The sequence below is a fragment of the Indicator indicator genome, chromosome 1 (assembly GCF_027791375.1).
Source record: "Indicator indicator isolate 239-I01 chromosome 1, UM_Iind_1.1, whole genome shotgun sequence".
In the NCBI taxonomy this organism is placed as follows: domain Eukaryota; kingdom Metazoa; phylum Chordata; class Aves; order Piciformes; family Indicatoridae; genus Indicator; species Indicator indicator.
In genome coordinates this window covers 70,542,723-70,565,607 of record NC_072010.1, presented here as the reverse complement: position 1 = coordinate 70,565,607, position 22,885 = coordinate 70,542,723, and positions in this window count along the sequence as shown.

The following is a 22,885-nucleotide window of genomic DNA, read 5'->3' as shown; positions in this document are numbered from 1 at the left end:
GTGAGGGTTGGAAGGGACCACAAGGATCATCTAGTTCCAACCCCCCTGCCATGGGCAGGGACACCTCACACTAGATCAGGCTGACCAGAGCCTCATCCAGCCTGGCCTTAAACACCTCCAGGCATGGGGCCTCAACCACCTCCCTGGACAACCCATTCCAGGCTCTCACCACTCTCATGGTGAAGAACTTCTTCCTCATGTCCAGCCTGAATCTCCCCACTTCCAGCTTTATTCCATTCCCCCTAGTCCTGTCACTGCCTGATACCCTAAAAAGTCCCTCCCCAGCTTTCTTGTAGGCCCCCTTCAGATACTGAAAGGCCACAAGAAGGTCACCTCAGAGCCTTCTTTTCTCCAGACTGAACAGCCCCAACTCTTTCAGTCTGTCCTCATAGGAGAGGTGCTCCAGCCCTCTGATCATCCTGGTGACCCTTCTCTGGACACCTTCCAGCACGTCCATATCCCTCTTGTAACAGGGGCTCCAGAACTGGATGCAGTACTCCAGGTGGGGTCTCACCAGAGTGGAGTAGAGGGGGAGAATCACCTCCCTTGACCTGCTGGCCACACTTCTCTTGATGCAGCCCAGGATCTGGTTGGCTTTCTGGGCTGCAAGTGCACACTGACAGCTCATGTTGAGCTTCTCATCCACCAACACCCCCAAGTCCCTCTCCTCGGGGCTGCTCTCCAGCCAGTCACTGCCCAGCCTGTATTTGTGCTTGGGATTGCCTCGACCCAGATGCAGGACCCTGCACTTGGTCTTGTTGAACCTCATGAGGTTGGCTTGTGCCCACCTCTCCAGCCTGTCAAGGTCCCTCTGGATGGATCCCTTCCCTCCAGTGTGTCTGCTGCACCACACAGCTTGGTGTCATCAGCAAATGTGCTGGGGGTGCACTCAATGCCACTGTCCATGTCACCCACAAAGATGTTAAACAAGACTGGTCCCAGGACTGATCCCTGAGGGACTCCACTTGTCCCTGGCCTCCACTGGGACATGGAGCCATTGACAGCCACTCTTTGGGTGCGGCCATCATGCCAGTTCTTTATCCATCTCGTGGTCCACCCATCCTTGCACGTAGTCTGCTGGGCAGCTATATAAAATAAGCTGGAAAAAATCCGAATGGGTTTGCAAAGAAGCAGAAAGCACTGACAGATGTACTGTAGCAGAGCTGTCAGCAAGAGCTTCACCTGCTATTGCAGGATTGCTTTTTTCTCCAGCACCATACATAGACGCCCAGGCAAGATTGAAAAAACCCATGCAAACCCATCACATCCTAACAATGCTGATGCATGAAGAAGTTAGTGTTGAATGATGCACGGACTGAATCTTAGTTCAAGCGGGAGTACATGACATGTGAAGTCGTTCAACTGAGTTACACCAGAATATTCCTGCACTTGTACTGAAGAAAATCTCACCGTCATTGCAGATACATAGATCTAGTTTTGTATGTAACCACTGTATTCGTTTTCTCACCAAAGGGGCAGCCTATTCTGTCCTAGGTCTTTCCATCCCATCTACCCAGAGAGCAAGAACAGTGCGCTGTCCCATGACAGAGAGGCATAAAATGGCAGCACAATCCCTCACAGTTGTGAGCACAGAGTCATGATGGAAGTGAGGACTGAAGATTTTGCTGCTCCCCTCCTTCTTTTCTGTGGAACAGAGCTTGGAGAAGGAACTTGATGCAACTCTAAGAGCCTCTCTGGAACTAGCTATCATGTTGTAAGCAGGGACATATATCCCCCAAACTGTTTATTTTGTGACTGCAGAGGAAGAAGAGGATTTTCCCCAAATGCCTTCTTATTTATGTTGTCTCCTAACTGTTTTATTATGCCTAATTTGTCATCCTTAGAGGATGCCTCTTATCGTGTGCAAATTCTTTTAAAATTATTACACTGACATAGAAACAATAGATACTTGATTTACATTGTAATCTTCAGTAAGAGGGATGTTTGTGTTTTTGAAAGTGTTATGATTTTAGTTGCTTCTCACTGAGTGGGTTTTTATTGGCTTATGATTTTGTATTGCAACACACAGAAAGGAAGGGACTTCAAGCATTCATTAGAGACACCTCGTGACAAGATCCCAAATCCTAGTCCCTGCCTGGGGCACCACAGTTATCAGTACAGACAGCAAAACATTAAAAAAATCTCTTAGGTAAATAATGACTGCAATGATGATATAGAGAGAAAAGGAGTACATTTTCAATTCACTAGGGTTAATAGTCACAGGCTCTATTTTCTAAACAAAGATTACTACCCTTTCTCTGGAGCACAAGTACACTTAATACACAACTGCAACGTTAAAGCTGAGATAAGGAGGCAGATAAAAGTCGCAGCAGGAAGCTGCATGCAATACAGCATTTACAGACCAGCTTCCACTGTACTGTTTAAACCCCATGCTCTGGCACTACTCTGTTTAAGCCAAAAAAGCAAATCAGCCCACCCTCCATAGTGTAAGCTGACCTCAGCCCACTTCACACTCCAGAGCTCCAGCTCTGAGGAAGTTATCACCTCTCCTGGAACAAACCCAGCTAATGGCTGCTCAGAAAAGCACTTTTTTTTTTTTTTTTTCTTTTAGCTCTCACAGTCCTTGAAACGTAGCAGTTTTAAACTCATGGCAACATTTAAAATGTGTCTTTTCCAAGTGATGTTGCCTATACGAATTTGGAAAGGAAGGCATCACACCCTGCCCAAGGCTGTGTGCTCGTGTGCTGCCGAGGTCAGTATCTGGAGGGAGGACCTATATTCTTCTTTATGATGTTCAATGTCACTCTGTGCACTGGGCACTTTTGTCACCTTAGTGAAGAAGAAAATTACTTGGGGAAGTAAAACTAATTTAGAAACATCTTCTTTTGTCCGTTGGATTGAGTCTTTTGCCTGGCAGTTAGTGCATCCTCTCTCTACAAATGAAAACATCAATATTGAAGCACAGGGGACAAAATTGAGCCAAAAAGTAATTTAAGATCAAATGGATGGGCAAATGGTAAAGGTTCATTAATGCTGTTCCTGCTAACCACTGATCCTGCTGTGCTGCTCCTCCTGCATTTGAGAACAGTGTGGGATACCAAGGACAGAAATCCCATCTTTATTTCTCCAACAGATGCATTAAATGCAAAACTGGCAGCAGTTTCATTTTCACCACCAAAAAGCCCCTCGTTTTCTCTCTCAATATTGTTATTTAATGTCCCTTCTTTATAGGCCAGCCTTCAGAATCATGGCACAAATGATTTTACTGGCTATCTAACTGTCATTCTCTTTAACACAGTCTGTGGTTCGCTAGTTGATGATAGCTTAAGCGGAATTTAATTGGTAACATATTGTTGGTTGAATTAGAGGCCATATGATACAGATTTAAACCTTGGTAGTTTTTGCATAAAGAACAATCTGTCAACAAATCACAGCAAGAAAAACAGCCATAAATCAGTTTGTCAGGTTTATTAGTAATTGCAGAAGTTTTGTTGCCTTGTTTGACTACAACCTTTTTTTCCCAGCTGCCAGAAAATGTTCCTCTAGATGCAGGTAACCTTGTAGATGTGCAGATTTTATGTGCACAGGGATGTGCATAAACGTATACAGGGATGTATGCAATTGCAAAGCACTGGAGATAATGACCTAGACATCCCCCCTAGTCCTGTTTTCCTGAAGAGATCAAACTGCTGCACCACACGTAGCACTGTAGTCACATCTGCATTAAATGCGTTTAACCCTATAAGCTGAGGCTACATTCAGAGGAGGACACTGCACTTTCTCTGTGCCTCTGTATTTCTGCTGACTGATTTTACATCATTGTGCTTCTCCTTGATACCTTCACTTTTTCCTTTTTCTCCAAAGACTGATGATAAAATTTTCCTGGCTTGAAGCTGGGACATTGATGCAGTCCTTTTCTTTTTTTTTTTTTTCCTCTCCTGAAATTGTGCAGTTCTGAAGCCATTTTTCCAACTCTGACAGTATTCATCCCTGTAGAGTGTTCCTGTAGCACGGATCATATCACAAGTGATCAGGCTGGCTTCACGGCATGAAGCAGAGTTAGCTTTATCTTGCAAGCTGGATGAAACGCAGAGAAGGATGGGTTTGCCTATAGGGCCTTGAGAAAAGGAACAGTCTCCCCCATCCTGGAGACTCTGGAAACACAGCAATGGACCATGTCTCCTGGTGAGCCTTTCTCAGGGGCGTCAGAAAGGGGCCCTATTAATCACCTAGCAAAATCCCCTTGGTTTTGGGTAGACACCCGCTGTTTGTTATACGTATACACTCCCTTGCTCTCCCACACTGAACACCCACTGACACCAGTTACCCTCTGACAGTAGCCTATGTCTACTAAAGGGAGGATGTCCTCTACCATACAGGTGCGTGGGGGTGTCCTCTGCAGTTTGTGCCTAACAGGATAAATTTTTCTTAATGGTCAAGAATATGCAAAGAGAAAGTAAGGCACTGACTGAGCAGCTATCCAGTGGGCATTGTTACGAGAAATCACAAAAAAGTGCCCTGTTGATATTTTATTTTAAAGGGTTCCTTACATACTGTGATTACTCCTGGGTGGCAGTGACCAAGAAAGCATGCCTGCCACTTACCATAGAAAGCGCAGGATGATCTGCACCACTGTTCATAAGCATGATATAAGGTACAGTAGTTGTTACAGCAGCATAATGTTCCTGTGCAGTAACAAATATACTACACAGAGACATGCACATAATTAAAACAATGCTCACTGGCTTGCTAGCACCGTTTGCCAAAGAATAAGTTGCATGCATGTGGATTTGCATACAAATGAGATACTGTCAGAACAATAATGGGACTTTGATAAGACCGCATACTCATGTCATTAAGTCACTTCAGTAGCTAAGGAATATTTAGTTAGCATTAAATGAGGATAAAAGTTGATCATTTCCCCTTCCCCTGAAATTAAAACAAAAGCCAACAAGGTACATCCAGTTAAAAATATTAGGATATTTTTAAATTTAAAAGATACCACTGTTAACTCCATCTTTTTAAAGTTTTATGATGTACTGTGCAATTAAAATTGTACTTTTTAACAAAGAAATTAAACCTATTTATTGTTAAGAGCTATTTTCACTGAGAATCTCTGTCACCTGCCTGCTTGGTAAGTGCAGCTGTAGTATGTGGTGTGATTTTTTTTTTTTAATGAATAGAGCATTTAAATGAAGATATTTCAATTCATGCTTATATTAAGTTGTATGCTGAAGTGTAATTAAATCAGCCTAGACTAAACAGATACTGAAATCTTCTATCGAATCAAGAGCCTTCAAATACTCCAATTTTTTTACTGTGCTTGGAGACCTCTTGAAAATGTCTGAGCTTTGGATTTGATCCAGCCATGCTAAAATCAATGGAATTTTTTCCATTGACTTCAGTGAAAACAGGTCCTTTGGGAACAGTTTGAACTGAGATGTATTGCTCTACTTAGCTGGTAAAAAAAAAAACAAACCACAAACTTTTTGGAAGACCATCTTATGGCAATCTCAAGGTCTGTATATCCTATGTGTTTTAGAAGTAAACAGTCTTCCAGTAATTTTGATGGTTTTGCCTGTAAATAACCAGACCAAATGTTAAACACTGAAGTAAGTTTTCAAAGGAAATGTCAAGACTTATAATAGTTTTTTCCTGGTGGTGCGAGACCTGCTAACTCTGTATTGCAGGAAATGGTCTTGCAAATTCGTTAACTTCTTTTCTAACTTGAAAAATGGTGCAGGAGTCACTCAGAGGAGGGTAAAAATTAATATTAATGATTTCATTTTGACAGGAATGAACTCATTACCATGCACATTTCTAACGTTTTTCAACAGTTAATTTTAGCTGCTGAAAAAGACCTCTCTTGCTAACTGAAAATATGGTAATTTCACATTAGAAACTGTGTATTAAGAAGTCTTTCTTTGCCAAAGTTACAAGCGCTTGACAGGATTTTATAAACCACACTGAGCACCTTGCAAACTTTCAATCACACATTATAAGAGGACTAAAAAATCCAAAATTAAAATCAGTTGCCTGATTCAATTTTGGTAATTTGTAATTTTTTTTAGTTACTGCTATTACGAAAAAACAACTAAGACATATGGAAGAAATACACTGGCCCATGAGACTCTCTGGATTTTTTTTTTAAGAAAGAAAATAAATCGTTGTAATAACTTCCACTTACAGTGATAGAAGGTATAAGTTTTTGTTTAGATAAGTATTAGCATTTATAAAAAATAAAAAATAGATGATGTAAGTGTTGTGGTCAAGGGGGGAGTTATTAATTATTTAATTACCCTCACAACAATAATAAATGACATGGCAAATGGGAATCAATAAAAATAATAACCCTTTATTAATAAAAATATGCCAAAACTCATTGAATAGGATCGTTGTGCAGTTGGAAGATATATTTACAATGGGAATTATGCAGTCTTAGGACAAAATACAAACTATTCTATGCAGATTAGGAGGCAACAACTTGGAACGAGAAAGTCCCCGAGAGCAGATAGCTGTCAGTTACAGTGGGGGGAGACTCGATAAGAACCTTTAAAGCCAAAAGGCAATAAACTAATTACTCACAGCTGGTTTTACCCACACGGGGATGCTGCTGCTGCTGTGTCAGCTCTGGGGTGCTCTCATAAGGAGCTAGCACTGCAGATCGCCGGCAAGAAAGGTTTACCGCATGGTGCCAGGCTGGTCTGGCTTCAGCGGACAGCAGGCAGTTAACGACGCTCTTCACGACAGGCGCTGGCTTGGTTCCTGGGTAAACTGAGGCACGGCATGATTATAGTGGCAAGGGGAAGCAGGCTAGGCAGATCCGGCTTCTAGGCTTGTGGCTTCTCCAGCTTGCTATGTATGGCTCATGGCTTTATCCCAGGCTCTGGCCCAGGAACTCGAGGCAGGGCACGGCAACTCGAGACAGCTTCTACAAGACATGTCCAAGTAGGTTCAAGAGCAAGGCAAGGCAAGGCAAGGCTGACTACCAAGTCACTTGTATATATACAAAATGCCAGAGATCAATTGGTCCAACGAGGCACTGAAGCTAACCTGTAGCTGCCCAATGGAAAGGTGTTCTACCAGGCTATAATCATAAAAGGCAGAAGCAAAGACCTTGTTTCTGGGGGAACAGTGGTCAGTTTACGTGCTCTCACCCCAGACAAACATTTTGTTTACCAGACAGGCAGGGGTCCTGTCCCCTTTGTTCTTTTTCCTGCATTGCCCTGTTTTTCTGCAGGAAGGAGGAGAGAAAGGGACCTTGTCTAGACATCTTAAGGCCTGTCTGGGTTTGTACTGGGCCATGTCATGACTCTACCGTGACAGTAAGATGAAGTCACATTAAGGTGAATATCTTAATTTAATCTCTGGCATCTTGAATCATGAGCACTACTTCTATTGTTTGCCAACAACATCTAGATTTGGATGCTGGTGGGCTCCAGGTGTACTAAGAAGATCTAGGTGATATATGAGACTCACAGATTCACAGGTTGTATTGGGTTGGAAGGGACCCTCAAAGGTCATATTGTCTAACTCACTGAGGTGAGCAGGAACACCTCCAACTAGATCAGGCTCTCCAGGGCCACATTAAGTCTGATCTTGAATGTCTGTGGGGATGGGGCCTCAACCACATCCCTGGGCAACTGGTTCCAGTATTTACCACTCTCATTGTAAAGAACTTCTCCCCATTTTGTTCAAGCTAGACAAACCCACCTGACAATTGTGAAACAGTTGCCACTAACAAAATGCCATTTTAATCTGAAAATCTCCCAAAGGAGTTTTCAGGGCTTTCGAAAAGGCTCAGCATGAAACCTTCCCCAGTTTGCTCTGCTTTCGCCAGGGCAGTTGAAAAGGATGGAGCAGGACACCAAATGGTGAGATTTACTCCTCTGTCACTGATTGCTACCCTTCCTCAGCCCTGCTGCCAATCCTCCTGATGTTTTACCTTCCCCAAAGCCATACTGTAACTATCTGCTTGCAGAGCCTGGGGCAAGCAGTTCAGAGCCCTCTTGGTGCCACATGTGAGCTATGTACTGATAAAACAAGGCAAACAACTCCCTCCCAGAGCTGTCAAACCTACAAAATACACAGCCTGCAAAACAAAGGAGATTGCCTTTATTTCCTTTCCATTCTAATCATCTTCAGGGCTATTTGTAACAATAGTAGGCATAACACTGCCAAGCAGAAATGTGATTTCCAAGCTGGAGTTCCTTTCAGAAAATGGATTAGTTCAATTTTCCAGATGTCAGACAGGTGTGCAGTTAAGTATACACTGGAATTCAGTTTTGGTGATTAACACTCATAATGACTATTTGGCTATGACAATCAGATCCTTATTTTCAAAACCTATCATTTATTTTTCTAGTACATTTACTTCACTTATAGCCACCAGCCAAATCCAAGATCAGCTACAAGGAAATTAAGAACCGATTTATTATGCTTGTGCTTTTGTGCAACATTTTTCATCACTAGAAAAAAGTGACTGCAAAAAGGAAGGGTAAAGAGGTTATATGCCAATACAGAAACGAATGAAGATGTGTCATTCAATTCCACATGGTGTTGGGAAAAAGATGAAAGAATATGCATTCAAAATTTCCCCGTATCACTTGCATCTTGCTCTCCAGAAGTCATTCATTTCCAGATCAATCTTATCTCCAACTCCAAAAAAAATTCCCCTCCTTAAAAAACACTCCCTCAGCATTAGCAAGGTGCTTGGACTTGGAGTTATACAGGTCAGTATCTTTGAAAGGTTGCTCTTGCAAGGAAAACCAAAAGTAGTAAAAGATGCTTCTGTATCAGCTTCTCTGACAGGGCAACCTTTGCTCATGATGGCCTCTGTGGTGAAGGCACCACATTCATAAATTAATAACCTTATTCACAACACCTCTCACATTACATTTTGAACAAACTGGAACTGGAAAGAGGAATTACAGGTCAGGATCAAATACATAGGAAGAGCTGATCACGACACTAAAAGTTTTGCTTCTGTATCTGGATTCAAGCTGAGGATTTGGTTCTGGGCATGTCCATACACCTTCATGATACTGGATAGAGTTACTATGAAGTCATAACATTTCAAAGAATTAATTAATCTATATGAGCTAAAAGCAAATAATTCATAAAAGCAGTTCTGTGTGTCCTCAATGTAGCTATAGATTTGATCTCAAAGGAGCTGTCCATGTGTTTGTCCTGTGAATGCTATGTCATATGTGGGAGAGTCTAGTGCTGTGGTTTATCTATTGTATTGCTGGTATTGATCCTGAAAGTATTGTTCACTGATTGCTGTTTAATTAAGTGCTGTTAATAAATCAATAAATTGCTTTGATCCTTATTTGGGTTTTCTTGCAGGAGACAATCTGTCTTTAGCCATTGTGAATAGATGACAGTGTTGTGGCCACTCTATGCAGCCAGTGTACAGTAGTTGCTGATGAGAATATTCAGTGTAATAAAACATGTCTCTATCCTAAGAGTGAAATAAGGGTGTAAAACTTAGACACATGGACACAAGAAGGAAGCCGGATTGCAGAGGTCAATTTGGCTTAGCAAGCATGGCAAGCGTTTTCCGGGCTTATTAATACTACTGAGATTCTGCTGGGTCTGTCATCCCCACACAATTTTAAATCTTCAAATTCCAGGCAAGTGAGACTTCCCTGGGCACTTCCTTGCATGCTTCTCTCTTTCACAAACACACCTACACAACATCTTGCTGGTTGTTAAGCCTCAACAGCCTTTTCTGAGCTTTCAGAGCACTGTTCTATTTCACAGATGCCAAAATACCTTAACTTGACCTAGTCCCTTAGTTGGTTCTTTGAAAGTCGCCTTGCTGACATTTCAACAAGGACCTTTGTATCAAGACTAAGGAAAGACTACTGGGTGTGGCTGTTCCACATTCCAATTTTTGTGCCCAGATATTACAGTATTACATTGCTTTTCAATGAACAGGTTTAAGATTTACATCTGGCAAAATACCAGATGAAGTTAAAAAATGAAAAAGTGACATTTTCTTTTCCAGTTGAAGGTAGACATCAGAAAAGATCCTTTTCAGCTATTTTTCACTCATTTTTATTAATTTTTAGGATAGTGTCAGATGAAGCATGGACTAGTTCTTTTCTGGGTCAGACTCCATGACAGTGAATTAGTGTAGGTGGAACCAATAATAACTCTGGTACACTGTGAAAGCAACCTCATATAAAGGTCTCTCGGCAGCTTTGAAGATGCATTATGGGTCAGTTGCTTGTTCAAGTAACACAAGCAAAACTGGTGCTAGAGAGGTCTCTCTTAACTCCAGCCTAAAGTATTGCCTTGTTGCACTGGCACAGTATTTGACACACTTGCTGGCCTGGTTCTTTGTGTCAGCCCAAATTGGCAGAATTGACTCAGAGGTACCAGAGTGACCTCAAACCTAATAAGCATGAGGCTCACAGGGAAAGGTGACTGCCTCTGTTGAACATAGGCTATCACTGCAAAAGGTGAGCAAAGGTCTTAGGAATCTTGAGAGAGCCTGAAAACTTTTCCACTTTTCCCAGTTGTGTTGAATAGTACAGTAGAAGGCAGTAGCTCTCCCTGTGACCTTTCTTTGCATGGCACCCTGTGAGCACTGCACCTAAAGCATCTCTGGTAAGATTACTATACAAAATCAGCTGGTTTCCAAACAAAAATCTTTACTGGATTGAGGTTGCCTCCAGTGAAGCACAGGAATACCTAGTATATGCCAGGAGAAGAAGATGAGTAGAAAGAAAGAGAAAACAGTTACAAAATACATTTGTTTAGCTTTTAAGTATCACAATGATTAATATAACCTGGATGGGAGAAGCCCATGGGGCTTTTCACACATTTTAAGGTATGAACCCACTTCAATGACTTGCTGGAATATGCCCCCCAAATTTGTTTATCTCTTTAGCAAAGGAAAACAGTGCTAAATATATCGAGTTTTTGTAATGAAGTCAAAGAGTTAACAGAAGAGTAGATTCTTAAACTCACTGTGTGAGTTCAGCCAATTGTAATCCTAAAGCAGAATGGTGAAGCCAGTGTTCATTTAGCCAGAGAAGAGACTCGTCAGGTCAAATTTTATCTGAAAGAGCTACAGTAGAATTCCATGAACAAAAATTAAAAACAATGTTATAAGCTTTGCTAAGTTTCACAGTTTGAATTGTTGTTGGTTGGTTTGTTTGGTTTTTTGTAACACTGGGCTGACTCTCTCCCACTGACATCAGCTTTTTCACTGACTTTCCTGGAAGTGTAATCTTGGCAGTTATAAATTCTAATGAAGGTGAATTGTTGGCAAATAATTAATCTATGAAGTAACAGCACACAGAAAGAGACAATGAAATTGTAACTGTAACAATTGTAATTGTTCTGTGCTGCACTTTCCTATGGTTTGGTAAATAACTTGAGAAGATATAGGAAATGGTTCAGAGTTTCCAGCTGTAAGCCACTAATAAAGGAAGTGAATACATATTTATTTAAAACAGGTGAATGTATGTATTTTTTTAATTTGTTGAATCATAAAATATAGTACAGACTGAAACATGATTACCCTTCTAAAGTGAGTGAACAATAGCATGACTATTTTGTAGGCTGGTTATTCAAAATCAGACATGTTTTTCCTCAATGCTAGTTTTGTTTCAGAAAAATCTTCAGGTACAGATTTGGTTTTCACAGCATTCAATTATATCTTTTTGCATCAGTTTGTTGTTTTGGTTTGTTTGGGTTTTATTTTTAATAAAGAAAAGGTCAAACTATGATGAAATTAATGTATCGATATTGGTGTTGCCATTCAAAGTTGTTTTCCATTAGGAAGTGCAACAGCTTTTCTCCCCATTTTTCTACACAGAAGCTGGATTTGAACGATCACACATTCATTCAAAAACATAATTCAGACATGTTGGCTGGCTGACCCAACACCTCACTCACTTGTAAAAAACGTGTTACCGTGGTTGTTTGGGTAACTCAGATCTAGCTCTTTACCACTTCTCTCCCTTCATATTAATGGTTTATTCAATCTGACAAAGCTTCAGGGTTTTGGGTTTTTTTTTTTCTTCTGTTCAGTGCATCTGAGAAAACCCTCTTACAGTGTGTCAATTTTAATATTTCGTTACTCCACCAATGCACAAATGAGTATATTAAACTTTCCCTTTGGGGATGCAGCAAATGCAGCTGTTGATGCTGTATCAGAGTGCTTGTAACACAGTCTGAGTAGGTGGACTCAGAGCTGATAAACCTACCTGCACCCTCAGACTACTTCTTTCTCTCTTTTTTCACCCTTGTCTTAGTGGTAATATTTGATGCTGGTTCCTCAGTGACTCATTCTGGTCTCATAGGCATCTTAATAGACCAGTAAATCAAATAATTTTCCACCAGTCTCCAAAGTGAATGAAGGTTACATTGGAAAGAATGCCTCAAAAATTAATTAAAAAAAATTAAGATGTTCAGTTCATTTGTTTCCACTATTTCTTGTTTCTATCAATTTGACTTAGTTGGAATTTACCTTAATTTTCTCTTTGTTCATGAAAACTGATTTTTAGAAAGGCAAAACATGCCATTTCCCACGTGTGAGCTGGGAGAGTCACAAGACCATCGGAACATACGGGCTAGTCCATCTTAAGCCAGATTCCCAAAAAAACAGAGTTAAAACTTTGTAATGAGTGCTCAAAAATTTCCTCAAATATAGATAGGGACAAAAGCACTTAGCACTCAAAGAGAGGATACATTAATGAGAGCTTTGGGGGTTTTTTTTCCCCTTGAAATTGTGATGTGAAAAGCACTGAGGAAATGCAAAGTGTTATTGTCAAAGCTGTTATCAGAGCTGGTAGGGTCACCTGCCTTTTTTCTTCAAGGCAAAACACATAGCTATGATTTATTTTTTGTCTCTCTGTGGCTCCTACAAAGACTATTATCACAAAATTATAAAATGGTTTAGGTTGGAAGAGACCTTTAAAGGTCATCTAGTCCAACATGCCTGCAGTGAGCAGGGACACCTTTAACTAGATCAGGTTTCTCGGAGCCCTTCCAAACCTGTCACTGAACGTTTCCTGGGACAGGGCAGTTTTTAACAGTGCCTTACCACCCTCATTGTAAAAAAGGTCTTTCTCATATATGGTCTGAATCTACCCTCTCTTGGTTTAAAATCATTACCCCTTGTTCTGTTGCAACAGATCCTGCTAAAATGACTATCCCTATCTTTATTACAGGCCCCCTTTAAGTACTGAAATGCTGCAATAAGGTCTCCCTAGAGCCTTCTCCAGACTGTACAACCCTGACTCCCCCAGCCTTTCCTTAAAGGAGAGGTCTTCCAGCCCAATGATTATTTTTGTACCCCTCAAATCTTATTTCATACGTAGAGCATACATGAAGATTTTATTATTAAAATTAGTCTTTATAAATTGGCCATGTGATCAGGTGAGAGTTTAGTACCTCATCATAACTTTACCTGGTCTGTATTACTGATTAAAGTAGAAAGTTAAGGAAAGTACTAAAGGTTTTATTTTTGAAGAATATTTTTTGGTATTCCAATAATGACTTTTGGGAGAGAATTTCAGGTTGTTTACTGGTTTGTTGTTTGCCTTACCACATCAAAATTAACAAAATGGATTAACATCTCCTTGAAGGACAGGATCTGATAATTTTTAAGAAAACTGATTTTTAGCCAAAGCTCTTTCCGTTAGATCAACAAAAATATTTACAAAAATAAATCACAGAGTCACAGAATGTTAGGAGTTGGAAGGGACCCCAAAAGATCATCGTGTACAACACCCCTGCCAGAGCAGGATCATCTAGAGTAGGTCACACAGGACTGCATCCAGGAGGTTTTGAATGTCTCCAGTGAAGGAAAATCCACAACCTCTCTGGGAAGCCTGTTCCAGTGTTCTGTCACCTTCACAGTGAAAAAGTTTTTTGTTGTGTTTATGTAGAACCTCCTATGGTCCAGCTTGCACCCATTGCCCCTTGTCCCATCATTGGACATGACTGAGAAGAGCCTGGCTCCATGCTCCTGACACTCATCCTTTACATATTGATAAACATTAGTGAGGTCACCTCTCACTCTTCTCCAAGCTCCAAGAGCCTCGGCTCCATCAGTCTCTCCTTGTAAGGAAGATATTCCACTCCCTTAATCATCTTTGTGTCTCTGCACTGAACTCATTAAGCAGTTCCCTGTCCTTCTTGAACGGAGGGGCCCAGAACTGGACACAATATTCCAGATGCAGCCTCACCAGGGCAGAGTAGAGGGCCAGGAGAATCTCTCTCAACCTACTGACCACACCCCTTCTAATAGACCCCAGGATGCCATTGGCCCTCTTGGCCACAAGAGCACATTGCTGGCTCATGGTCACCCTGTTGTCCACCAGGACTCCCAGGTCCTATTCCCTACACTGCTTCTCCAGCAGGTCAGTCCCCAACCTATCCTGGTACATGGGGTTGTTCTTTCCCAGATGTAAGACTCTACAGTCATCCTTGTTGCATTTAATTAAATTTCTCCCCACCCTACTCTCAGCCTGTCAAGGTCTTGCTGAATGGCAGCACAGCCTGAGGGAGTGTCAGCCACTCTTCCCAGTTTTGTGTCGTTAGCAAACTTGCTGACAGTGCCCTCTGTTCCCTCGTCCAGGTCGCTGTTGAATGTATTGAATAGAACAATCCAAATACTGACCCCTGAGGGACTCCACTAGATACAGGCCTCTGACTGGATTCTGTCCCACTGACCACACTTCTCTGACTTCTTTTCTTCAATCACTTCTCAGTCCACCTCACTATCCAGTCATCCTGACCACACTTCCTCAGTTCCACAGGATTAGGAAAGAGAAAAGACCTTTAAGATCATTGAGCCCAATCATTAGCCTAACACTGACAAGTCCTTGAGTAAACCATATCCCTAAGCAATACATCCACACAAATGTTAAATACCTCCAGGGATGGGTACTCCCTGGGAGTACCTCCCTGGGAAAGCTGTAAAGGTGTGTGCAAGTCCACTATGAGGGGGTGTTGTAGTCACATGTAGCGAGTGGCTGCTAGCTATGATAATGCTATCACCATCTGCAGAGGAGCTCACAATTCATAGGAATATTTGAACTGGTGTTCTGGGGCAAATGAATTACAAGGGAGACTGCAGTCAATGGGAAAGCCACAACGTACACACATGAAGTTGTGTGCAGGTATACACTTCTCTGCTTAGGGGATATGGAAATAGATTTGTGTAAATACTTGTGTATCATCCTTGCTTGTAAGCCTGTCTTTTTAAAGAGTTCAGTATGGAACTATTATAAAGTAAAGGTTTCATTTTGTCATCAGAAATTCTATGATGTGTGTAAAATTAGCATTTATGGGATTTGAGGTTGGTTGTAAAATTTTCTGTTGTTGAAACCTGGCTTATGTAGAAGTAATTAATTTTGCTCAATTGGATTTTATAAAAACGCTTTTTTTTATTGCAACAGTATGAGATATTTGATGTAATTTAACTGTGGATTTCTGAGGGGGGGTTTTACTGTCTGAGATAGAGTTGCCCATTCTAGAGCAAGCAAACTATTATACAACGTTATGTTTTGTGCTGCTGTGTAATGAAATGCTATAATTGATACAGGTTTTTACCACACTGACTGTCATACAGTACAATATAAAATAAATTACCATAAAACAAGAGCATTTTTCTAATCCTAGATGCTTATATAAAGCATTTTGAATTGTTGCATTTTAAGGAAGTGACAATTATTCTCTCTATATTCACTTGATTCATGAATAGTGCCATTTTCAAGCATTTGTATTTGGCTAACAGTGCTCAGGGAAAAAAAAGACCCATAACAAGTAGTCAAGTGGCTATAAACCAGGTCCTTCCATCCTGACAGACTAATTAATCTGATCAATCTTGAACACTAGTGTTTGTCATGTGAGCAGTTAGCATTCAGCAGCAGACAGCTACAGCAGCCACCTATAAATGTTGCCTTACAATTCCAGTTGCCTTTGGGCTTCACCAAAGCCATGGGCAAAATCCTTACTGATCCCAGCTTTTAGAAAATTAGGCAAAGTTGGCTCAGTAACTGCCACTTTGCCACAAAAACAAATACAAAATGGTAAACTGGGAATTTGCTCCTCAAAAGCTGAATCACCAAGTTCATAAGGACTTTTGCATGTTATTGTACCTGGCAAGAGCCTGCCCACCCAAGAGTGATTCAGGAGCTGGAGGAGGAATCTGACCTCCTCACGACTTCCTTGGCACACACAGAATGAGCTGTGCAGAACCTTGGAGTCTCCTGAGGCCATACCCAGCCCTGCTATGAGTGCAAACAGTTAGTCATGAACTGGGCTATTATATGCTTAGATGTTATCAGTTTGCCATTAAATGGTCATGCAGTAGTGTGTTAACAGCTGAGATTTCTAAGAAAGGCTTAAAAAGAAAAAGTATATATATTTTTTTTAAAAGCTTCATCCAAAAACACTGCTCACGAAACAACAAATATTGTAAATACAGAGATCTGGGATTACTACGAATCTATAAATTTCTCCAGTTCATGGAGCAGACTTTCTCAAACTATGGGCTGCAGGTCACAGCAACAGGCTGGTAAATTTTTGCCATTAGCACAAAACATCATGTACAAAGGCAAAGGAAGCTTGGATTTAATTCCTATCATCTTGAGAATATGGAAAATTTCTAGCAATATGCTACTAGGAATAATATGAAAAACATAAAATCAAGTGTTGTTGGTTTGGGGTTTTTTTTTGTTTTTTTTTTTGGGGGGAGTTTTGCATGTATTTATTTATTTAAAATTATTTCTTTATTTAAAATTCTCATTACATTTCATATCACATTATGAGCAGCAATTGCTTCTATAGAAAAGCAACAACCTAGAGCATCAGATATTCTCTGGTGGATCTTTCATACCCAAACCTGCTTAGCTTTTAAGATTAGACAAGATCAAGCCTACTTAGACAAGGAAGGCCATCTGTTTTCAAGGATCCAGCTGCTATCCCTTCAAACACAACTCACTGTGGACTCTTGTAATTTATTAATCCCAGGATAAACCTGTAAGTCTGCAATATCATTATTTGACTTCTTTGTATCATTAGCTTGAACATTTTATCAACCGCTGTGCAGGTACCAGTCAAAGAGCTAAGGAGATTTGTCAACCCTCATAATTAATATCTCCCCTCTTTTAACTTATCAAGACTTCAGTTTAGTAGAGATTTAAGCACTTTCTGTGGGGGTGGGGGAGGGCAGTTTGGAGGAGAAGATTAAAGACTGGCATGTGTTTATGACATTTTCAGTACCTGGGACCTGTGTTCAGGATGTTGTCTTTGAAAATTGGGTTTAAAATTGGTCTGCACATGCATGCACACAATTGTGTGAGCATGGACACACACAGTGCTGTTTTGTTACTTCAAAATTCCTCATTTCTTCAGAAAGGGAAAAGCTGAAGACTCCACTCAGCCCAGGTGAAATTGCTATTTTTTTTTAGAAACCAAACTAGTCTGGAGTTATCTCAGCCACTAGAATTTATGTGCTGGATTTATAAGTGAAGAAGACTTCTTCTCAGTCAGACAACTCCCAACTGGCTAAGTGACTGGATGGATGTTAATAAAACTTCCCTCTCGTCTGCAAAATGATTGTGTCTGGTCCCAGGTGGAGCACGATAAATCAATGCAAAAGCTGCTTTTCTCAGAAAGTTATAAGGGACTGAAAATAAGGGTTTAGAACATAAGTGCCATGTTAGTTGTGGTTTCAGAGTATTACTGTTATGATGGTACAACCCAGCTGTTAAAAGCATATTTAACAAGATAAATACATCTTTTTATATATGCATGAGTACAGAGTTGACAAATCCCAAACTGTTAGTCCTTACAGCGTGCTTTCCTGGGAAGCTCTGAAGGAGTCTCTCACACAGGTTTCTCTCATAATTATGTGTCTCCTAACACCCCATGAGGAAGACATGCAGAGTTAGCAAACCTTTTTGCCTGAGCAGAGCCAATGGTAGTGCTCTGCCACTCTCTCCGGCTAGAAAACAGCAGGAGGAAAGGATGGGTTAAGGGGTTTATTTTCTCAACCTTTTAATTTCTGGATCTTCCCAGGAGTCTTTTGGAAAAAATGAAAAGTGAGTACGAAGAAAGGCTGAGAGCTTTGAGGCTGTTCAGCCTGGAGAACAGAAGGCTCTTATTGTAGCCTTTCAGTACTTGGAGGGTATAAGAAAGATGGTGTGCTGGTTTGAGGCCAGCCAGAACATCTCTTGCCCCGAAAGGGACAAAAGAATGACACACGCAAACGGATTGGAGAGTGATGGAAAGTTTAAATGGAAAAGCGATTAGTGAAAATACAGAAAAAAAACTACAGACTACAAAGCATAGTGGAAAAGAACATCCCAAAGCATACAGAGTCCCCCACACAGTACCCAGAGGTTTCCCAATCCTTCCCTCCTCCCACCTGAGGGTCTACCCAATCCCTCAGGGTTCTTCCTTCCCCCCCCTCCCACTGCTAGGCAAGTCTCAGGCTGGCCAGGTCTAAGACTGCCCCCCCCCCCCCGCTCCATTCTCCTCCTGGCATTAGGCCTAGTCAGGCCTAAGAGGCCTGAGATACCCCCCCGGCATTACCAGATAAGAGAGGACATCTCCCATGGGAGCAGAGAGGGAAGAAAGAGGAAGAGAATGACTCTGCAGATGCCCTTATAGGGCGCAGGATTTATGGGTAGAAATATGCCGTTTCCTGTGTCCACCCCTGTGGGCGGGTACCTGGGACACCAGAGGTGTATCTCATGTAGCAATGGCAGGAGGCACTCAGCCCAAACTGCCACAGATGGGGACAAACTTTTTAGCAAGGCCTATTGCAACAGGACAAGGGTGGCGAAACACTGGCACAGGTTGCCCAGCGATATGGTTTCCATCCCTGGAAACATTCAGTGTGAGGTTTGGTGGGGCTCTGAGCAACCTGATCTAGTTGAAGATATCCCTAGTTCCATCTAGTCCCTAGCTGGTCGTTTCCAACTGAAACTATTCTATAATTCTATGATTCTATTTTGTAGTGCATTGCCTTACACCTCGCTGGCCTGTATGTGGGTGAAGCACTCAATTTCATGTAGCTGCTCTTACTGTCATGATCTTGGCTATCCCCTCTCTGCTAGCTCATGCAACCCCCCATTCCATTTTAAAATGGTCAGGAACTCATGACACATTGAGCATCTCTAAATGAGGTGGCACAGCTGTATCTTTGACTAGCAGCAGGAGGTAGCTCTACCTTAGCTGGGGGCTGAACAAAGTGCTTCTATAATGTCTAAGTTGCTGCCAGAAAGTTCTTGGTTCTCTGGAGTAATGATATATCATGCAGCATTGTGAACTGTATGGGCTTAAAATATTATATTTTTATTAGAATCCTTTAATGACTCTACATGTTTGGGGACTTTTTGAATTATATGTTCAATTTACTCTTGAAACAGTAAGTGCTAGAATTCTCTCTCCTGTTCTTTCTCTTCCTCTCTCTTTCTTTGACTGACATGGGATTTTGCAGGAGTATAGAATCATAGAATCATAGAATCAGTCAGGGTTGGAAGGGACCACAAGGATCGTCTAGTTCTAACCCCCCTGCCATGGGCAGGGACACCTCACACTACATCAGGCTGGCCAGAGCCTCATCCAGCCTGGCCTTAAACACCTCCAGCGATGGGGCCTCAACCACCTCCCTGGACAACCCATTCCAGGCTCTCACCACTCTCATGGTGAAGAACTTCTTCCTCATGTCCAGCCTGAATCTCCCCACTTCCAGCTTTATTCCATTCCCCCTAGTCCATTCACTATCTGATATCCTAAAAAGTCCCTCCCCAGCCTTCTTTGTAGGCCCCTTCAGATATTGAAAGGCCACAAGAAGGTCACCTCAGAGCCTTCTCTTCTCCAGACTGAACAGTCCCAATTCTTTCAGTCTGTCCTCATAGTGCATGATTCTGGAAGCTAATGTTTTAGATGAACACAAAATACCGAAGAACTGGCTGTGGGGAAAAAAAAAAAAAGGGGGGGGGGTGTTGGTGAAAAATACGTATTGATAGTTAAGAATCCTTCCAAACCAATATAAAAATAATTTAATTTGTGATTAGGTCACACTGGCTCATATCCAGTGTAATACAAGGCGACATGCAGGAATTGCCATAGGTTATGTTGCAAATCCCTGTTAGCAGCAGGGACGCAGCCTCCATGCTTTTATACATCATTTTCTGACACCACATGTTCTAAAAGGTTTTCAAGCAAACTCAGTGAGGCTCAACAGATGTAATTCTGCTGCAAAAGAGAAGCTTACAAACCATGATCGCTGTTAATTTAATAATTGTAGACATCTGTCTGCTTAACATCAGAATGTAGTAAAAAAGAAACCAAACTCCAAAGATATTTCAACTAAAACGTGATATGATTTGATACCATAGGTTAAGGTTTAAGGGCTCCAGAAGCCGAAAATGATTGGGGTGACATAATCATTGCTGTTGCCAAAGTACCTGGTGATGTGGGGGAATGCCTGACCTGGAGATGTCTGAACCCTCCCTGAACACCAACCAGACAGTCAAATATGACTATCCATTGATGCAGTCATCTAAGAGCATGGGGAAGCACAGCCACAAAGCACCTATTGGTGGGCTGCAAATTCTCGTAAGGGTTTGGTAATACTCAGACAGGATTAAAGAATGTCTCCAACTTATGGAGGATATAGCTGTTGTGGAGGTACACCTGCAGAAGACAACTGCACCACAATGAGCTATCTGACTTAGGGGCATTAAACATGCTGCTTGCAGAGTGATGGTACAAGGAGGAACACCAACAATGGCCGTGCTTTTCATTTGGGAGGTCACTATGGAACCTTGCATCCAAGCAGCAGCCCAGCCTGGAGAGCAAAGATGCTGTGAGTTCCTTCTTGTTTCGGCATAAGCCTGAGCAGATTGTGGATAGGTATGGTTCATTATTTTCCCACTGCACTGGGACTGAAATCTAGCAGGAGGTATCACCTTCATGTGTCACCTTCTAAACTAACCCTATGACCTTCCCTTATCTTTAATGGAATGAATAAACAAACAAACAAAAAACAAATAAATGAAACCCAAACAAACATCCAACATAGGCATTTAAGTGATCAGAATCAGTCTTTTCTTTCCAGTTCTTTCTCCCCAGAATGAAGGGAGCCTGGGACAGACCATGAAGAACCACTTTTGGTCAAGAAAGCCTGAACCTGGTGCCAAGCAAATGGGCGGTGTTGCACACTGGGGCAGCATCACAGCCACACTCTATCTCAAAACATATACATTGCCTCTGACTCTTTTAACACAAATCTCACAGTTATTGAGCTTCAGATTTTAGTCAAGTAGATCAGGGTTACAATGCTTTGCTCATAGGCCATGAGAAGTTATTCCATGGTTACTGGTGGTTACTCTCTGACTACATACATAAACCCATTGCTGACATTTCCTGGCTTTCCACTGCTTGATTTCACCATCCCTCTGTTCCTTTACTACCACAATTTCCTTTAAAAAAACATCTGAAAAGCAAACAATGCCAAAATGGGTAGGGAAGCTGATCTCTGCAAGAGACATCTTATAGAGATGATCTCCAGATCCTCAGCACAGTGGGTAAGATTTGAAGATTACAAGATATCCTTATGATTGTATGGGGAACAACCACACTTTTCTAGATTCTTTTCCAAAAACTGCTAGATGATGTCACTGTGAGAAGACAGATTGCCAGCTAACAGTAACTACTTCTAAATATTCTCTCCAAAATGTCTACAATGAGTGCAGTTTTATAGAGGTGGTCTTCAATGGGTAAAAAGGCAAGGACTTTTTCAGGGCCCAGGGAACCCAAACAGTAAATTTGTATTTACCAATCTAGTATCCTATCCATACAGCTTAGAAGGTTATTTCAAAGGAGTGTTGACTTACCTCATGTAAACATCTGACTCAGGAGTTGAGAGAGCAAATGTACAGTCAAGCAATCTTGGTCTCAGGTAGGTGATTTCTGCTACCACTTAATAAAGGTGCTGAAAAGGCACTTGGAAAGCTTATTTGTTTTATCATTCCGTGATTATTTTGCCTGGCAATTGCAAACATCCTGTGTTAAGTCTGACAAGAATCAACTCATGCTTTTGGCAAATACTGGTACTTTCCTTCATGTTCCCACCTGATAAAGGTATTCTGACTTTGATACTGCTTAAAGCAGTCCTAGTCTTTGTTCTTCAGAATTGATAAAGCATTTCTAATTCTGACTTTTATAATACTACAATATGGAGAGACAGATTTTATCTTAATAACATCTATATTATGATAAAGAACCAGCTACATGACAGGAAACTGAACATTTCAGTTCATCTACAATTCAACATCACATCAAAAGACACTACATATGAGAATGATATGCTAAAACTTCCCATTATGCAGTTTGGAAACATATATTTATTCCAAAGGAATTGGTATTGTTAAGAGTAACCTCAATGGCTGATCTAGATAATGTTACACAGCTCAGACCGATGCTTTAATTACAGTGTAATAAGATACTGATCTTATTTCTGTTACATCTTCTAAGAGATTTTTGTGAGCAAGATGCTGAGTGTAAAGAGTTGTTCCCTGATACAATGATTGCAAATAATGACACAAATGCTACCCCTCACGGCTATGTTGTGACACCTAAACTGTTGCTAGTATTTAATATAACCAGCAACAAAGTAGGATAAACTGAACAAGAATGCTATTTCCAGAAAAAGGTAATGATTTCTGTGAAGGAACAGAGCATCAAGCTGAACCATTTCTCACCCCAAAGAGACAATTAAGCCATTTATTCTGCATAAGAACATCACGATAACCAAAGCCATCTGCACCTTCCAGGAACCAAAGATGTGAAAATACACAGAGTAAACCATATGCATGTGAGCTTTTGCTTAATATGCACATTGGTAACTACATACTCATATTTTTTGAAAGTCCCTCTC